Source organism: Corvus moneduloides, chromosome 13 (genome assembly GCF_009650955.1).
Source record: "Corvus moneduloides isolate bCorMon1 chromosome 13, bCorMon1.pri, whole genome shotgun sequence".
NCBI lineage: Eukaryota > Metazoa > Chordata > Aves > Passeriformes > Corvidae > Corvus > Corvus moneduloides.
The window spans coordinates 20406482-20420907 of NC_045488.1; the positions used below are offsets into that span (position 1 = coordinate 20406482).

Here is a 14426-nt window from a genome sequence, read left to right on the forward strand (position 1 = left end):
CCCGCACTGCAGACAAGGGTGGGTGGGAGATGGAGCTTGACAGGATGGGGTTCAACAATCACTGGTCCCCCCAGGAGCAGCGGATCCCAGAACGAGCATGGGGAGCTCACCGGCAGCGGCCAGCCCAGCTCCGTCCTGGCTTTGGCAGGATCTCCCTTTCCAAAGAGTGCCTTGAGGTATTTTTGGCTGGATGAGGCCAGGCACATGGAGAAGAAGGGCAAGAAGCTGAGAGGATGAGGGGAATGGCTCCCAACAGCCAGAGATCCTGAGCCCTGCCAAGTGGGGATGGGAGGTTTGGGGTTAGAGGTGGGCTCTGTGCCTGCTCACAGGTGCTCTTCCAGCCCTTTGGGATCACTGCTGAGTGCCCAACCCTACATCCTTCTGCTGATGTGTACCAAGGCAGCAGCCACCCCCCAAGACCTGGCCCCCAGCAGCTGTGTAGAACACCTTTGGAATAAGCTGAATTTTGCCTTTTTCTCTACTCCCTCACACTGAGCCTTTCCACATGTTGCCATGTCCGTGCTCATCATGCACTGGGCTGTGATCCCTTTGTGCCGCGGGGCTCCAGGCCTTGCCATGGTCTAAGAGTTCCTCCTCATTACCCTGAGCCCACCCTGCTCTGGGGGGGGATGGAGTGACCCCCCAGCACTCCCAGCATCCCTTCTCCTCCTCTTTCCCAGGAATGTGGTGGGAGCTGCCAGCTCGACTGCTTGCCACAGTCCCTGGGTGTCGGTTGTCCCAGCCCTCTGCCCCATGGGAGAGGAGGAGGAGGGTGTGAAGCCTTCGTGCTGCAGCACTGGAAATCATCCCATGCCATTTGCCCTGGGAGTTGTCTTCTGGCTCCATTTGCTGCCTGTGGGATCTCTGAGGTGCTGAAAAGGGTGGGGCTGGATCCAAGCCCACCCACATTATTCCTCGGTGGGAAAATTCTCGCGGGTGTTTCAGCCCTGAGCTGCCCGCGATCAGCACAGAGTTTACGGTGGGGGAGCTGCTGTTCAGTGTGGCCAAGGGCAATGGGATTCTCCTGCTTCCTTCCTCCTCTGGCTCCATCCCCCCATCCGCTCTGTCCCTTGTGTCCCACCACTATGGTCCAGTCAGCTGTGCTGGGATTCCTGGAGACTTCCCTGCACTCTTGTTACATGGAGATCCTACTGTCTTGGTGGATGTCCCTTGAGAGTGATGGGGAATATCTACAGTGCCAATAGGAGCAGAGCTGGAAAGGGATGGGGGGCTTGGGGAGTCATCCTGGGGTCCTGGTGCCTTGGGGAGAAGGAGGCAGGAGAGGCCTTCCTTGTGGGCTGTGTGGGAGAGGCAGGACACAGAGGGTTGCAAGTCTGAGCACCCAGGGAGGAGGTGCCAGGCTGGTTCCAGGTGGTGCAGCCGCAGCTCCTGCTTCTGTCCCAGGAATGCAGCACCATCAGACAAGACCATGGCAAAGTGGGATCTTGTACCAGCTCTGTCATCCCATAAAATCCCACCTGCCCATCACGCCTAGTGCTTGTTAAAATCCCTATCCCGAGGTGCTGCTTCCCCAGATGGGTCACCCATCCCATGCCTGAGCCAGGCTGTAATATGAGCCCATGATTTGGCTCCATATTAAGCCAGATCCATCTCCTGCATCCACCTCCTAGAGTGGCAGCTGCCTTGTCACCTCCCTGTCCTTTGTCACTTACAGCTCATATCTACCTGGTGCCTGCAGGTTTCAATCCCTAAGGGTTTCACATCCACCGTTGTCTGTAGGATTCCGTGGGATCCCTGCTGGATCACAGGCCCTGCTCGTGTCACTGCAGCAAAGCTGAGATCATTCCCAATGGAACTGCCTTGCCTGGCAGGGGTTTTATTTTCCTCCTGTGTTAGTGGCATCACAATTTTGCCAGGAAAGATGCACTGACCCATCCCTGGTTTGTCCTGCGTTCCTGTCTGACGCTGGTTTTTCCACCCTTGGAAGCACCATTCCTGGTCTGAGATTTGCTGAACATCAACACCAAATGCCCAGAAAACCTTTTACCCAATCCTTGAAAACACTTCAGTAAAAACGGACCTGGTTTTATTAATACAAGTTGTCTTGGAGCCTGTCAGCATTGACTCTCTGGTGTGCGAGAACAGTTTTTCCTCTTCATCAGGATAAGGAAGCATTTCTCCTCTTTCTCTCTTTTGGGCTGTAAGAATTCTCTTCTCATCCCTCTTCTCCTGTTGCTTTAAACATCTGCTGGCTCCCTCCCACCTGCACCAGCCCCAAAAGCCAGAGAGACACCCAAACCTCTGGCCTTCTCAGCATCACCTCCTTTGCCAGGGATTTGGGTCTTGTGTTGTCCTTGTTTGGGACAAAAAGCATCAGAAAAAATCGGCATCTCCTTCGGTGCCTTCCTGAAACCACACTGGATGGTGGCACACTCAAGAAATGGTGGCATCTCTCCGGGCTGGAATACCCACAGCAGCCCCTGAGTGGGCGGATGGAGTTGGTGCTCCCCTCTCCATCTGCAGGACTCGGAGAATTCCTGCATGTTCCTGCTCCAGGCACTGACATATCCAGCTTGGATCCTGCATCCCATCTCCCATTGGCACAGCTCGCCACACCAGTTCACCTTCCTGCTTTTGGGGTGTCCTGGAGACAGGACTGGGGCATCCCCACTGAGGTGAACCGAAATTTCCTCACCGAACTGGGGGGCTGATGCTGAGGCTTTGGGAGGTTTTGGGGTGTCCAGGGGCCAGGGTTGAGATGAGCTGGAATTTTCTCCCTGGACAGCAGGGCCAGTGCTGAGACTTTGGGTGGGAAGCAGAGGGTTTAGGGGACATGTCACCTCCAGGGCATGAAAACGGCTGGGGACCCAGGTGCTCTTTCCAGGAGAGTGTTTGGAAGGGGAAAGTGGCAGCGTGGGGCACGATGTGGTGGGTTTGGGGTAGGTGTGGATGCCCCGGGGTGGTGATGACCCCTGCCCCCGCCCTTCTGTGTTGGCTCAGGGAGCTAAAAGCATGGCCTTGGGGGGACTGTGCCGGGCTGAGGTCTCACAAGACACCGCTCAGAGCGTGAAACACCCCCAAAAGATTTCCCCCCCCCCATTTCCGAGGTGGCACCACGGGGGCTCCGCCTCCTAGGGCAGGGAATGCGCCGCTCCGGGCTTTGTCTCGCTCCGGCTCCCGATCCTCCGGGCGGCAAATCCGCTCCGTGTTTTCCCGCCGCCCGGGGACGCCGCTCCGCGTTCCGCCCTCCGCGTTTTGCGCCGCGCCCGCCCCGCCCCGCCCGGCGGACCCGGCGCGGCCTGCGCGGCGCGGCCTCAGCGCGTGGCGGCCCCGGCCGGCCCGGCCCGGCCCCGGCCCCGGCCCCGGCCCGCATGGAGCGCACCTAGGGCGGACACCCCAGCGACCGGGTGAGTGCGCGCCGGGCCGGCCCCGCGCCACGCCGCCCAGCCTCGGGGAGGTGGGGGTGAGGGGGGCGGCAGTTGGGGCTCGCCTCGGGCACCCCCCCCCCCCCCCCACCCGCCCCTTCCGCACGGGCTGGGCCCGGGCCGCCGCCGTGACCGCCGGGACGGCGATATGTGCCCTCCCCCCTTCTTCCCTGTGACCCCCGGGAACGCGGCTGTGCCCCCCCCCCCCCCCCCTCCCCGTGACCCTTGGGGACGGGGCTCTGGGTACCCGTTCTCCGGGACCACTGGGAACGGGGGTTTCAGTGCCCCCTCCCCCCCCCCCCCCCCGTGACCCCTGGGAATGGGGCTGGGCCCCCCCCGGGACCCTTGGGGACGGGGGTCTGTGTGCCCCCCCCACCCCTGCGACCATTGGGGACGGGGATGTGTGCCTCCCCCTCCCTCACCTCTGGCCGTGGGGATGGAGCTCCGGGTGCCTCCCCCCGGGACCACGGGGGCGGTTGCGGGTCCCTCCCGTGGCCGTTGGGAAGGAGCCCCCGCGGGTGTCGTGGCCGTTGGGGGTCGGGTCCCCCCGAGAGATGCGGGGCCCGGCTTTGGCATCGCGAGGGTCGCGCTCAGGGTCCCGGGGTCCCCACGGCTGCAGGGAGGGGGTGTCCCCTGCGTGGGGTCACCGCCGTGCCAGCTTTTGCGGGGAGGATCGGGGTTGGGGGGGGTGATGCAGGCGGGGAGGGGGGTCCCGAGGGGATAGCGGTGTTCCTGGGCGGAGGGGGGGGTCACCTCTCTTGACCCCCGTCTCTGTGCAGGGAGGGTTTGGGGGGTACAGGAGCAGAGGGACCGCGGGAGCGGAGGTTCCCTGGACCCCAGCTCTTTTGTAGTGCCGGCAGGGGCTTCTCGGCACAAATCCCGGGAAGATTAAATGTTCCCCAATGCGTTTAGCGAGTTCCTGTGAGTTTGTGGGGGGGTCAGACCCCGAGAGCGGAGCCCCTCCGGGCATCACCCCTGGGGCCGGGCCGTGTGCCGGCGGCCCGGTGCCGCAGGACAAGCCGCCCTCTTTCAAGTCCTTCGAGCCCCCGTTGGCCAGCGGGGCCGATCCGGAGGTGACCCCGCCGGTGACAACGTGGCCGGGTGTCCCGCGAGGGCTGGGGCGGCCGGCGGGGCAAGCACTCCTGCCGTGCGCTCTCCCGCCCGTTGTGTACACGGGGAAGGTCACAGGTTCAGGTCTGGTCTGCGAGATTTGGCTCCCCTCCATCTCCCAGCAGCCTTCCTTTTGCCTTTCCTTTTTCCCTCCTTTCTGGGAAGGCCCTTTCCCTTGGAGGAGGCGTTAGACACTCATTTTCCAAAGCGTGCACCGAAAAGCCCCGTGGGCTCTTTCCCCCTCCTTCAGAATATCCATGGATGCTGGTGTCGGGGGTGGCTTTTGGGCTCTATCGTGCGCAGGCAGTTCCTCGCCTGGACATCCTCAGGAAAACCTATTTCCATGCTTTGTGCAGTGACTCCAGCATCGGATTATGCTGCACATTTCTAGCTCTTTGTTGGCAGTACGCGACCGCACATGCATGGCAGTCAGAAAATCCAGGCAGCTGATTTTATTGATTAACTCTTGACCAGAAATAATTTATAATTTATTATTTTGAAGCTGTTTCAGTTGCAAAACACAAATCCTTGCCCTTTTATGCCCTCATTCATCCAGTGAGGTTTTCTCCTCTCCTGTGAGGAGGAGAAGGGAGACGTGTGCAGCACCGAGAGTGCGGCGTCTCTGTGGTGGAAAAGGACAAGGATTTAATGTTTCACCTGGGCTGGCCTGGTGTGCAGGGCAAGGGCTGCCTCTCGTTAGAGCCACTGGAGGAAATTAATTATCAAGCAAGTTGTAATGACCTGTAATTGAGTATGGCCAGAGCACGGGGAGGGGGTTTTATTCCTTTCTCCAAGCCAGGCACTCGGTCTGTGTGTTTGGTGAGTCGCCATTAGGCTGCTTGTTAGCCTCAGGGGCCGGTGTGTGTGTGCATGGAGGTATCTCTTAACACACTTGTTATCTCTGTGCCTGCTGAAAGCGGCCTGAGTTTTTGGGGGGATCCATCTGTCCGTCTGTAGCCCTGTGCTGGGTGGTAGCCCCAAATAATCCCTCCCTTGCCTCAGTTGCAAAGTCCCCTCACGCTTCCTTGCACCCGGTTTGTCGGATGTCGGTGGTGACGGCATTGCTTCTGCTGCCTCAAAAGCTTTTTCCCTGTAAATTGAGCTGAAAAGGTGCATTTCTGGGAAGAAAGGGCTCGCAGAGGCGGTTGAGGTGTTCTCACATGGTATTGGAGCTACCCAACAGCTTGTGTGTCTTTATTTTGAATTAACAAGAAGGATGGACCAGAGTTCGCTCCGTCTGGTTTATTCTCTTGGAGAACAGGGCTGCCTTGAATCAAAAATTGCCTCCAGGTTATATTTACAGTGTATTCTTAATTGTGATTGCATACATTAAAAAAAAACCAGGACCTGCCTGTCTTTGTAGCACTTCCACGTGGGCTTCATTCCCCAGACAAAGTCGTTGTCTGTGTGTTGTGTCCAGGCCACGACAGGGTGGAGACCCACATCTGGGATCCCACTCCTGGGCTCAGCTGATGGTGGTTGAGGACCAAAGTCACGTGTCGTGCCTGATTTAATTGGCATTTCCATGGTGTAGGGATCTTTCTCTGCATTCTTGTGGTGGGAAGAGGAAAAGTCTTGAGCTCGACCTTGGCCGGGCTGGGAGTGGGGATGCACCTCGGCACTGTCCTGAGGCCACTGCACGGCACGGCTCCGACTGGGATTAGGGCCTGTGGGTGCTGATGCAATACTAGTCCCAGATGTAATGCAATAAGCCTCTTTGTCCCCTTTATCCAGAGCATTATGTAAATAAGATGGTATTTATGGTCCCAGGTATGTTGTTCCGGGGCTGTGTGACATCCTGCGTGCGCAGCGATGCCCTTTGAGTGTTGGCTCTGTTGCTGGTGTTCCTGGCCAGAGACAGGGACCCTCTGGGGGCAGATGCTCCTGGGGAGTGCGTCAGATGCTGGCTCCCTGCGGAGAGGAGGTGAGGCTGCAGATGACCTTGCCAGGAGCTGGTGACAGTTTAACCCTGCTTGGTTGCTTGTATGCGGTGAAGGCAGCAAGTGGATCAGTGCTGGAGTCCGTGGGGTGGTTGCCCACTGAGGTCATGGAGAAGTCCATGGTTATCCTAGCAGGCTTCCTGCAGCATATAGACTGCTGGTTCCCCAGCCTTGGGTTTGGGAGAGTCACGTGTCTGTTCCCAAACCTGTATTCCATTGCAACTGATGGTGGTTTGTGGAGATATTTTTTGGGAAGTACCAAAGTCTCTGAAGCACCTGGAGATGGCCCAGGCTGTCTGCAGTTCTCCTGTGATGCCTCTTCTGGTGCTTCATGGGCTCTCTGGACATGGGGAGAGCTTGTCCTTTTCCCTTGGGTCTTGCTTGCTTACTTGGGAACATCCTAATTTGGGTGCTTGTGGCAGTGGGTGGAGGAATGAGGATGCCCTTGCATGGGGTTGCCTGACTCCATCAGGGTTTGGGGTTGGGGTGGGTGTGTGTTGAGGAGCCTGTGTGGGCGTGAAGGACCTTTTCTAAGATCAGGGGTAGGTAGATGAACTGGCTTAGAGCATGCAACTGTCCTGGGAGCTCATTGGTGGCCACATGTGGCTCCTGAACCAGAGCTTTGGCCACCCTGGCAGCAACTGGTCTGCTCTGTGTTCCCATGCTGGGTTGACTTGGATGAGGAAGGGTGTTGCTTTGTGTTGGGAAAGGGCAGGAAAAGAGATCCCGCTGGGATATGGCTTATTTTGCCATGCAGATGCACTTTCCTGCTACCGAGGGTCGGTGCCTTGAGGTATGACGTGATGTCAGAGGAAGGAGTGAGGCTGAGCTTGAACAATCTTACAGTAAGAAAATAGGGAATGGCTGCCTGACCAGGAAACTTGCTCTGGGACTCAAGTTGCTCTTGTGATTGATTTTTTTCTTCAAAGGAAACCAATTCCCGTCTGCATTTGGGTGAAAAATCAGTTTTTGAGACGAGCCCAAGAGGTTGTTTTGTTTTCTCCGCAGCTGAGTGTCCTTCACATTCACAAAACCCACTGACGTAGCTGCTGAGCGTCAGCTCAGATGTGGTGTGAGGGGTATGAAAGGATGCAAGTGCAATTTTTTGTGGATGAATAAGGATAATTTCAGGACGACCTTGATATTTTGTATTGAAACATTAAATGCCCAACTTCTACAATTCATTGCCTTGTTCATGGCGTAAGAAAAGGAAGGATGACGTTGCTTTATGCTGCTCTTTCCCCAAGCACAGAAAGGTTTTGTGGCGTTGGATTTCCCCTCTAAGCTGTTCTTGGGCCGCTCATTCTTCCAGGCTGGAATGATGAGATCTCTACAGTGCTCCATCATGTGCAATGGGGCTATGCTGATTTATTGATAACAAAATTGATTTTAATGAATTTGCTGAGCCCATTTGTGGTTTGGATTAAACAGAGCATTGTTGGTTCAAGTGGGTCCAAAGATTTGACTTGGAGTTTTCCTGGTGCTCCTCCAAGGGGATGAAGGGCGGATCAGGAGGAGTGTGCTGTGCAGCTTTAAAGGAGTGAAAATGAGGTGTGTAATGACTTCACTAACAGAAACCACCGTGAATCCAATAGGAGAGGACGAATCTTGCTCATCTCTGGGAGAATTACTTCTCCTTCCCCGAAGGCTTAGTAGCCTTGTTGAAATTTCTTCTTGTCCTGAGGATTTCTTGTTTATTTTTGAGGGGGTTTCACATCTAATCTGCACCTTCCCTCTGCATCCATTGCCACAAGTAATTCCAAGTGCACTAGGACTCCCCAAATAAGCCCAGCCCGCTTTGATGCATGGTTTTCGTTGGGTTTTATTGTATTCCTGTGTGCTGGCTAATTCACAAAATTCAGCAATTTGCAATGGGTCATTAGCACGAATTAGCAACTTTCTGATAGATATCAGAGCTCCACAAATGCGCTGTATTAATCTAGGAGATACACCTATTTATTATCCCTCCCAGGGAAAAAAAAAGGGATTTCTCGGCATGGTACTTGCTCTGCTTGCATTTGTCCCTGTCTGCATCTGCCTTCCCTCCTCCTTTACTTCACAGTCTGGTTGTTTTTTTCCCAAAGTGTTCCCAGGCTGATGATGTGACAGGAAGAGGGATTACAGCCGTGCGCACTGGCCTTGGTACAAACGGAGCCTCAGCTTTGGGAGCCAAGGTGCCCTAATTGGTTATCGAATGAAGGGAATTAAAGGCATTAATAGGTGAAGTGGCAGCTCCTTTGGTTTTGGAGCGGTGGAGAGATGTTCATCCTCTTCAGAAGGCTGGGAAACAGCCAAGGCTGGCTGCATGCTCTGCTCCTAAAAGGAAAGATAAAGGAAATAAAGCCCAGAAGCTCTCCCTTCCCTGGGAGCAAGCAAGCCAGCAGCTGTCGGTCCTCTCCAACCAGTGCTGCTGTGCCCCTCTCCTGTTGAGGGACACTGCTCAGCTGGGATCACTGCAGTGCTCTTCCTTTGGATGAAGAAGATGGAAAAGAGATGTTGACTTTGCTGCAGAGTGGCAGTGCAGCCAGTGGTTTGCTGTTCCTGCTGTACCTCTGTGAAGGGTGATCCTTGTTGGATACCTGCATCTCTTGTGACCATGAGAACCCAGTTTGGGTTCATGATGGGGCTGGGGGCCAGCAGGGAGACCAGGAGCAAGGTGAGGAGCCAGGCTGCCTCCGGAGCCTTGTAGGGAAAGGGAGCTGGTGACTGGTTCAGTAGCGCCCACCCTGCTCCCACCAGCACCCTGAGCTCGGGATGCTGCCGGCACCCGGCTGCCTTTCTGCATCCCTGCTGACACCATTGGGTGAGCAGGGGAAAAGGGCAAGCTCCCTTTTCTGGCACTTACTCCAGTGGTTATTTATGCCTGTTGGTTGTCTTTGGTCTTCACCAGGTCTTCTTTCTTCCCATCTCCGTGACTAATGCTTTGAGGATCTTTCCTGGTCACATCCATCTTGCTGCTTCCTCTTGCTGCTGGCGATCTTCCAGCCTGCATGGAGTGTTGAAGTTTGGGAACCTCTTGGGTTATTTTTACGTGCCCTCTACCTGCTTCTAGGCTGCGTGAAAGGACAGGCCACCAGTTCAGATACCTTTGAGCCTCTCATAAATCAGTTCACTTCTGTGTTGGGGTTAGCAGGAATGTAACTGCACTGGTTTTAAATCCACACAGCTCTTCCACTTTCCCAGTGGAAACCAGCTCTCTGTTCAAGGGACAGCCATTCCCCAGGTTTATCCCTATGGGAAGCATTGCAGTGCCAAGCAGATTGGCTCAGATATCTCGTTTTGAGTGTTTAATGTTATTTTTGGCACCAGCCAGCAGTGACACGGCTGGCTGGGCTCAACAAGAATGATTCGCCTTTGTGGTGTTAAAGGAACACCAGGGCCGTGTCAGGTGCTGCCAGAATGCACTGGCTTGTCTGGGTTAGACTCACCCAAAGGGCTTCCAGGTTAGTCCTGGCTGGTTATTGCTCATGGTGTTGCTCTGCTTTTGCCACCGGGTAGCTGCCAATGGCCCGTGTGTCAGCCTTCGACAGCTGGACCCTGTGGCGCTGCTGCTCTACTCCTGTGGCGCTGCCAGTGCCTGCTGGGCACCTGCTGGGTGCCAGTGATGCTATGACACCAATGGGCAGCACATGAGGATCACGGGGAGAGCAGGGGATGCAGATTTTGGGTGAAGATGGAGCTGTGTTTCTGGTTATTGATAAACCATTGTGTGCAGGTCTGGGCATGGCAGTTCCACATGGGTATCTTCCAGCATGCAGACTCAACAGTGAGGGGTAAATCCTTGTCGGGCAGCCCTGATGCAGGGTAGATCTGAGAGTTGAGCTTGCAGGAGGGAAGCTGCTCTGTCATTTTACCTATTGAATACTTTTTCTCCCACACATGTGGGTTTTTCAATTCCTCTTTCCCTATACAGCCGGAAGTTTAGATACCGGGCACCAGTTTGTGCTTGTGAATGTGTGTGCTGAGAAAGATCTCAGCCATATTCAGCTGCCTGAGATTTTAGAGTGTGCAAGGTCATGCTTCCTGGAAGATGTCTATCGTGGCATTTTTGATGAGCAGGCTGTGATCCAGAGCCTGAGCCTTGCTACTCCCTGCTCATCTCCATGGCAGAGGCTTGGGAAGGGGACACGGCTCACACAGGACAGTGCTGTCAGAGCTGTAACAAAGCGCTGGCATGACTCTTGCCCCTGCTCGTGCTGTGCTTGATGCCCCTCGAGTCTGTACCACTGTGTTATCCTAGCACTGCGGCCTTTCCTGCAAACCTGACTCCTGCCTGGCAGGAGGTCTGTCAGCTCTCTGCAGGGGTGCTGTGTGTGCAGAACATTGCTGGACTTAAGGGCAGCTACAAAGGTGAGCCATACGGAGAAGTCGAGGGGCAGCAGATAAAAATTGTACTGGGAGAGGTTTCATCTCAACATAAGAAAGAAATTTTTTACAGTCATTCCTGAAACAGCTCCCTCTGGGACACAGTAAGAGTCCATGCCAGTGGAGGTTGTCAAGATGTGACTGGACAGGGTGGTGGATAATCTCACCTGATCTCCCTTTTCCACAAAAGGTTGGAGCAGGTGACTTTTCAAGGTCCCTTCCAACTGCTCTGCTCTACGGCTCTATGACCCAAGTCATGTAGACATGTACGTTTCAGGCTTGTGTGTAACGATGGTGCTTGCTCAGCTTCCCACCGAAGTGACTCCAGCAGTGCAATTTGGCAGAGAGTGAGCAGATGTTCCAGAAAGGTGCTGTTTGCCAGCCGTCCTTCACAGGAATGGAATTGAGGGTTTGGTGCCTTCACGTGGGTCTGTAGGTATCAGTATGCCTCCTGCTTGACCTGAGGACCATGTGCTGAGGACCACGTGATGGTTCTCTTGCTGGTAGTTTTCTTGAAATATGAAGCTCTTGGACTTTGTTATGAGTTGGTGGAGGAAATGTGAACTGTGTTTTATTCAGTACAGAAGTAGTACCTTGAAAAGAATGCATAAGTTGAGAGACATCAAAAATCAAATAACTAAATCTGAAGAACTGCAGGCTCTCGAAGCATGAATAGACAAAAAGTTTGGACTTTGGTGATGACACTTGCAAGACTGATGGGAGGATTAAAGAGGTCCTTGTTTCAGTTTTCCCTGTTTCACGATACAAAGGAAAGCCTGGAACTCTTGGTCCTCTTTGTGTTCTCCCTTTCTGTGTGCCTTGTGTATCAGGGCAGCGTGTAGCCTGTTGGGAGTTGAGGAAAGTGAGGGGTTCTCACAACGTTGGCTTTGCTAGTCAGGCATATTCAAGAACCCTGGGTTTTTCAGCCCCAGATCAAGTTGATCCTCGTGGTGTTCGGATTATAGAAGTGTCAAGAAGCAAACGCTAGGTTTTAGCTATTCTTGTATTTTCTTCAAACACACAGGCACCGTGTGCCTGTCTTTTGTATTGACAGCTTTGCTGGACATTGTCATGTGCTGCAGTTGTGTGGAGTGTTGCTATAAAAGTAATGTTTTAAAGTAATGAGTGAATGGGAGTGGGTGTGAGGTTGAATTTTGATCCCAGGAGCATCTTTTGCCTGATGATGAATGTGAAGTTGAGGTCTGAGTGTGTATTTGGGAGCAGATGGGTGTTGTGGCTAAGTCTCTGGAGCTTTGCTTCAGGTAGGGTGATTGCCTGGCTGCCCTGCACCAAAGTGGTCTCTGCTCACCTCTCCACTTTCCTCCATCTCCAGCCTCTTCCAGTGACCTTATCTGTCCTGCTTTTGTCATGCCTGGACTGAAGTATTTCAAGCTTTTCTCAAGAATGCCAACAAATGACTCATCGCTCGAGTGCTGCCCTGTCTCAGGTTCATCTCCAGTGTCAAGGCTCAGCCTTCGGAAACTTGGGAGTCCTGGCCTAAGTTTGTCGGTGTCTCTCTGGGCGCTCTGGCTGCAGTGCATGCTGGAAGATGTAGTCTTGATGGGGTGCACCTCCATGTTAAAAAAAGAAGGGTGGCTCCATTTTATTCAAATTGGGTTCAGCCTTCCTCCCTCCTGGCAGCTTGCTGGTGCCGTCCCGCTCAGCCTTGAGAGCCGATGAAGTTCTCCCGGCACCTTGTGTGAGCGCAGAGGCAGGAGCACAGCTCCTCCATTCAAAATCTTGCTTAATTCCACATTGAACAGCTTGTTTTGAAGCCCTGCGCCTTGGCGTGTTTTGCAACAGCTCGGACTCCCGCGGGGTGCAGGCGGTGGAGGGATCCTGCCCCTGTTGGGTGGCAGTTCTGGAGGGTGTCATGGCAAATCTCCTTTGTCTGCTACGGCCTGACTGATGTCTGGGGGAGAGCGAACTCTCCTCCCCTGCGTGATTTCTTGAGCTGAAAGCAGCAAGTGAGTGAGGAAGCTCCTTTGTGCAGATTTCTCCGTCTCCTCTTGTTCGTGCCAGCTGGCTCGCGTTCAACATTTCTCTTTTTTTCTCTCTTTTTTTTCCTCTTCTCTTCTCTTCTCTCTCCCCCAGCTCTAGAGAGAGGGGGTGGGGAGAAAGGGAACATCTTAAAAAGAAATCTGCAGAAAAGACATGGGAGTTACTTAACAAAAATCCAACCCAAACAAGCCCAGCTGGGGGATTACAGGCACGGCGGTAGGAGCTGAGTGGGGAGTGAGCGCGGCAGCGCGGGTTAGGCAGTGTGTTCCCCCCCACTGCCCTGAGTTTCTTTAGTCGTAAAAGGAAACAAAAAGGGATCTTGTGCAGAGGCAGCGGATGGGGAGAGCAGCCGGCTGGCTGCCAGCGGCTGGAGGAATGGCCTCGGCACTGCAGCCCCTAGTGCTGCTGCTGCCTCAGCTGGGGGCTTGTGGGGAGCCCTTTGGGGGTTTGGCAAGCTGGGAGGGCAGCATCCCTTCCACGCCGCTGCCTTTGGTTCTTTCGGGAGGGAGCGGAGGGCTCTGCTCTCCAGGGTTGCTGCTGGCTGGAGCAACCATCTCACCAAACCCCCGGCTCCCTGCCTTGTGCCCGCCGGAGGAAATGCTGCGTCCTGCAGATTTCCCCTCCCGCCTTCCCTGTCCTCTTTGCCGCTCCTTCTTGCAGGCATTCCTGAGAGTTAATCAGGGTGAAAATTGCAGTCGGTCATGTCTGGAAGCCACCAGAGGCTGATCCTGGAGCGCTGCAGGCTGGAGCACATGGCTATGAGACAGTCTCCCTATGTGTGGGCTGGCTGCTGCCAGAAGAGCTTTCTCCTACGTCTCACCACCCTTGGGCAGTCAGTCCTTCCCAGCTTTGGTCTCCTGGCCTCCGGTAACTGGCAGAGAAGGCCGGAGTGGCACGGGCTTGGTGGGTTCTGAGCATCCTGCGCCGGTTTTAGCACATAGAGCCAGGGGCTGGTGCAGTTTCCTTGCTACCTTTTGGAAGTGGAGCTGTTCTGGTGGAAGAACTGTCTCTAGGTGTGTGTGCAGCCCTGAAAGTGAACTTTCAGGTTTGTCTCCGAATACGGTTTGGCTCAGTCCCAGCCCGTAGATGTGGATTATAGAGGTCTCAGCACCTAATGGAGCTGAATTATTCATGTCTGGTGCTGTGTGTGTGCAGCATTCCCAAGCAGAAAGCTGTCTCCTTATAGGATCTGCGCTCCAGGACTGCTCTTAAAACGCTTTGTTGGCAGGTCTCCAGGCCAACAAGTGAGCACATGCCTTTCATGTTGTGCGGGGATCAATCCTGCGATGGCAGGAGGTAAGGGGAAGGACACGTTTACAGCTGAATCAATCTCCTCGCTCTGTTTTCTGAGATGCTGTGATTTGTGGCAGCATTACTCCCCCGGCAGGAGAGTGGGGAGGATCTGGATACCACCCGGTGCTTCTCCAGCTTGGGCAAAGCAGGCGGTGGGAAAGGCACTTCTTTCTCTGGGCCGTGGGATGCGGTGGCCAGGGGTTCCTATGCACCCAAAATAACAATGGTGTGGCAGGTTGGGGTCCCTGGGGCTTTGACTTGGGAGAGGGACCCCAAATGCTCCTCTGGCTGCAGAGGCTGAGCCCGTGATAGTGGAGTAGAGAAGTGGGGA

The 14426-nt window shown here is 54.8% G+C and overlaps 1 protein-coding gene across 3 annotated transcripts in view; it reads left to right on the forward strand.

Moving 5' to 3' along the window:
* Positions 1-3280: 3280 nt before the first annotated feature.
* The window catches only part of ZNF609 (zinc finger protein 609), a 64916-nt gene continuing 53770 nt past the window's right edge, over positions 3281-14426 (forward strand). For all 3 annotated transcript variants that reach the window (XM_032123385.1, XM_032123382.1, XM_032123383.1), the window contains exon 1: positions 3281-3368. The gene's annotated coding sequence lies outside the window, so the exon portion shown is untranslated. The remainder of the gene's footprint in view (positions 3369-14426) is intronic.